Source organism: Eleutherodactylus coqui, chromosome 4 (genome assembly GCF_035609145.1).
Source record: "Eleutherodactylus coqui strain aEleCoq1 chromosome 4, aEleCoq1.hap1, whole genome shotgun sequence".
Classification (NCBI taxonomy): domain Eukaryota; kingdom Metazoa; phylum Chordata; class Amphibia; order Anura; family Eleutherodactylidae; genus Eleutherodactylus; species Eleutherodactylus coqui.
The window spans coordinates 162,060,554-162,065,318 of NC_089840.1; the positions used below are offsets into that span (position 1 = coordinate 162,060,554).

At 45.5% G+C, this 4,765-nt stretch overlaps 1 pseudogene; it reads left to right on the forward strand.

Moving 5' to 3' along the window:
* The first annotated feature begins 596 nt into the window (after window positions 1-596).
* LOC136626548 (myosin-9-like) lies at window positions 597-3,306 on the forward strand (annotated as a pseudogene).
* The last annotated feature ends 1,459 nt before the right edge of the window (window positions 3,307-4,765 follow it).

Here is a 4,765-nt window from a genome sequence, read left to right on the forward strand (position 1 = left end):
TGTATACATACTGTATAGGTGCACTACAGAGAATGGACTGTAGGGGCAACAGACAGGCATTCTGGTGCCTGAGAAAAAGGAAAACACCCACAGGTGTGGTCAGGAAGTGGAATATAGGTGTGCATTCCTGCTACAGTCAAAGGAAAAGTGGGCTGCAAGTCAGAGAGAGACCTGGGCTGTTAGAGCCAGAGAGAGGTCCGGAGAGAGACCTGGACTGAGAGCAAGAGGTCTAAAGAGAGACCTGAACACTGAAGAGACTGTTCGTGTGCCTTAGCAAAGTTGGGTGAAGCATTCTTGAGGAAAAACAGAGTGAGTCCTGAGCTGAAGACAACTGGATGAAGCTGCCCTGAGGATTGGGTGAGAGCCACAGTTGGACTGTTTATTTGATGAAGTGCTGCGCTGAAGCAAGATGATATTTCTGTGAAGGTTAAAATAAATAAGAATTTGGAGTGAAACCCATTGGTTCCTACCTGTGATGTGAGCGACTGATCCCCGGTTTGCTACATATGGTGGAGATGCGCTGGCATTAATTTATATTACAGCGGTGAATGTCCTGTTTCCAAACAGCAGTTAAAATGCAAGCAACCGCTGCAATTATGGAGGAGTTGGTGAAGCAACTAGTACAGATGAATGTACAGCAACACAAGACAAGTGCCCAGCAGCAAAAAGCCCATGTGGAGGCTATGCAGGTGCAGTTGGAAGAAAGGCAACTCCTAATGAAGCAGTTCGCTGCACTGACAGAGTCAGTCAGGTCTACAGAAAAGATGGCACCACCAAGCCAAAGTGAGACAGTCTTAAAGGAGAATGAGTGCCTCACCAGAGTAACTGAAACGAAAGCTGATTTGTTGCTGGGTAAACAAACCCACAGGAGTGAACAAGGCTTTAAAAAGTTAAAAACCCAGTCAGCAAAGAGAAATATTGAATGGGAAGTTCAGATAAATCAGTTCAAGGAAAAACTGGAAAGGGAGAAAGCTGCTTGCAGCCGAGCAGAGAAGCAAACAAAGGTCTTGAGAGGCATACTGGACTTCAAGGAAGCCCAAGAAGCTCATCAGGAGCAAGTGCTGACCCAGCTACAGATAAGCCGGGATGAAGAGATAGAATTATATGAAGCTCAGATCCAGGACATTAATTAGACCCATGCGCTAGCTATGAGGGAACTGTCCCAACGGTTGGAGCAAGCTGGAAGAGTGAAAGAAACCTCGAAGAGGTCAAACAGGCTGTGGAAAGCAAGTGTAGTGAGCTGACCCATAAGGTGAAGGTGCTATTGCAGGACAAGCAGGAGTCTGAATGCCAGAGAAAAGCAGTGGAGATGCAGCTTAAAGAGCTACAAATAAAAATTGCGGAATGTGACAGCGTGCAGACAGCGTTGTCTGAGCAGGTGAGCTAAGACTGAAGAGTCCCAAAAGCTGCTGCAAGAAGAGACACAGCAGAAGCTTGGTCTCAGTGCACACCTGAAGACAATGCAAGATGAGAGAGATGTGTTCCTCAAGTAGGTAGAGGAAGATTTAGAAACTGAGGGAAACCTGTCAGAGCAGATTGCAACACTTCAGGCTGAGGTATTGGATCTGGAAAATATACTAGAGAAAAGTGCCGTGTGCTTAGATTCTGTGGAAGAGCAGAAAAGAGAAATGCAAGGGGAATTAGAAGCTACAAAGCAGCAGTATAAAGAGAAAACAGCCGCCTATGATAAACTTGAGAAGGTTAAAGTAAGTCTTCAGCAAGAGTTAGAAGATGTTACTGTGAAGCTTGGTCACCAACAGGAGCTTATGTCCTAACTGGAGAAGAAACAGAAGCTGTGTGAACATGGGCTGACTGAAGAGAAAGACGGATCTGCGAGATATGCCAGTGAACTTGAGCATGCAGAAAAAAGAGCTAATGAGAAAGAAACAGAAGCACTAACCTTGACATGCACCCTGAAAGTGGTGTCAGAAGAAACAGTGAGGTTTTAACAGTTCTCAGAGAAGTTGCGTGTGAAGATGAAATGCTGGAAATCAAATAGTTGAGTGGCTAAAAGGTGGGTTCGGAGACCAAAGATGTCTAGAACCCAGTTCAGACAAAAACGAAAAAATGATCTTGTTAAAGAATCTGAAAAAAGAGTTAGAAGTAGTAAAGCATGCCAAATTATGTTCACAAAGCGAGGCTACTGAAGCTAAGATGGTCTCAGAAGTGGCAGCAGAAATCTTGGAAGAACTGCAGCAAGAGAATAATTACCTCAAAAAGCAAACCCAGTGAAGAAACAGTTTGTCCAAGTGGTAAAAGCCTATCAAAGGGATGCTGACTCCAAGGACCAACTCATCAGTGAACTGAATACTACCAAGCAAAAGTTAGATTCAGATGTAAAGGAACTTCGAAGAATGCTAATTGCTCAAACCGACGACAACACTGTACTAAGCGAAGTAATAGAATTGTTACAAAGTGAGGAAAAAATAATAATTATAAAGCTGAATGAATTGAAAAGTGAATTAGAGACTGTAAGCTATAGCAAGGCCATGCTGGAGCATGAGCTACAAGAGAAACTAGAAGAATACAGAGAGAAGGTTCTTGAGCTAGAAGAGACCTTTGAAATGAAGGCTCAATTCGAAAGACTTAATAAGCTGTTGTGCACTGAAATGGAGGACTTGGTTAGCTCCAAGGATGATGTTGGGAAGAGTGTACATGAACTAGAAAAGTCTACTAAAGCCTTGGAACAGTAAGTAGAAGAAATGAAGATTCAGGTAGAGAAACTTGATTATAAGTTCCAAGCCACAGAGGATGAAAGGTTGCGCTTGGAAGTCAACTTGCAAGCTGTGAGGGCGCAGTCTGAGAGATCTGCAAGGATGTAATGAGCAGAATGAAGACAAGAAGAAGGAACTTGTCAGACAAGTAAAAATAGAAAGAGACGCCTGGGGCTGGAGTTTTGACCCTGGAGGGCCAAAAGAGAAAAAGTGTGATATGGCCTACGGCCTTTATCAAGGGAGAGGGATATGTGGAGGTGCACTACAGAGAATGGCCTTTAAGGGACAACAGACAGGCATTCTGGTGCCTGAGAAAAAGGAAAACACCCACAGGTGTGGTCAGGAAGTGGAATATAGGTGTGCATTCCTGCTGCAGAAAAAGTGGTCTGCAAGCCAGAGAGAGGTCCAGGGAGGGACCGGGGCTGTGAGAGCCAGAGAGGTCCGGAGAGGGACCTGGGTGTTAGCCAGAGACAGGTCTAGAGAGAAACCTGGACTGACAGCAAGAGGTCTAGAGATAGACCTGAACACTGAAGAGACTGTTCCTGTGCCTCAGCAAAGTTGGGTGAAGCATTCCTATGAAAAAACAGAGTGAGTCCTAAGCTGAAGACAACTGGATGAAGCTGCCCTGGGGAGTGGGTGAGAACCACAGTTGGACTGTTTATTGAACTATATGAAGCAAACGGACATTTAAGCTTATTTGATGAAGCGCTGCGCTAAAGCAAAATGATATTTCAGTGAAGGTGAAAATAAATAAGAATTTGAAGTGTAACCCATTGACATCTACCAGTGATGTGAGCGAATGCTCCCCGGGTTGCTACAATATATATATATATATATATATATATATATATATATATATAATATATAGTGGGAGGACAGTTCGGTAGAGTGTGGGTGGGCGGCAGTCAAAGGCGGAAACCAGTGGATAAAGTCAAAGAGCAGGCGTGACCTACGTTTATTTCAGTCCAGAATAGTTAACACAAATGCAGCTTTAGCTTTAGGCACAAAAATAACAGTCCAGCAATAACAATAGGCAGTCCCTGCCTGACCAGGTCACGCTCCGCAGGTGCACCACACAGCAGGGTTCCAGCTCTAGCCAGTATCACAGGCTGCCAGGGTCCAGCAGCCATCTTATTCCCCCCCTGTGTCCGTGCACACTGCTATTTATATCTACAGCTCGCCTGGCTCAGCCTCAGCACCTGTGCTGATTGACCTCGCACATAACCTGGAGTGGAGGAAATGGAATGGATGGCCCCACTACCAACCTGACATCCTTTCCAAAAAACCCGGCCCAGATACTTTTAAAGAAAAGACCTCCAGCAAGTACTTGCTGGAGATTACATTGCACTCCTGGCTTTTTCATGTCGCAAACAGTGGGACATGCACTTCCTCCAGCCCTACTAGGCATAATAGCAGAACCTAGGGGCGATGTAGCGACCATCCACTATCACGCCCCTCAGTACCTCACATACCCTCCCCCTCTGCTCGAACCCGTAGGGGCGAACACTTTTACTAACCAAGCAGTAGGTTCGGGACAACGCATCAGCATGTAGCTTGCCAGCCCTGTGCTCTACATCAAATTTAAAATTTTGTAAAGTAAGGAACCACCTCATCACCTGAGCGTTTCACTCTTTGGCCTGACTAATCCAGCTGAGAGGGGAGTGGTCTGTCACCAATCTGAAATGTCGTCCAAGCAGATAGTACCGTAGGGACTCTAAAGCCCACTTTATCGCCAGACAATCGTTCCACAATGCTATAATTTCTCTCTGCGGGGGTAAGTTTCCTACTAAGATAAATGACTGGGTGCTCCTCGCCTCTAACCACTTGGGAAAGGACAGCCCCCACACCTACATCAGAAGCATCTGTCTGTACTACGAATGTTTTGCTGAAGTCGGGAGTAATTAAGACCGGCTCTCTACACAGGGCTGTCTTTAACCTCAGAAATGCCTGCTCGGCCTCGTCATTCCACTTGATCATGGTGGAACTTCTTCCCTTTGTTAGCTCTGTCAAGGGCGCTGCTATGGTGGTGTTAGCGCAAATTCGCTATCTCG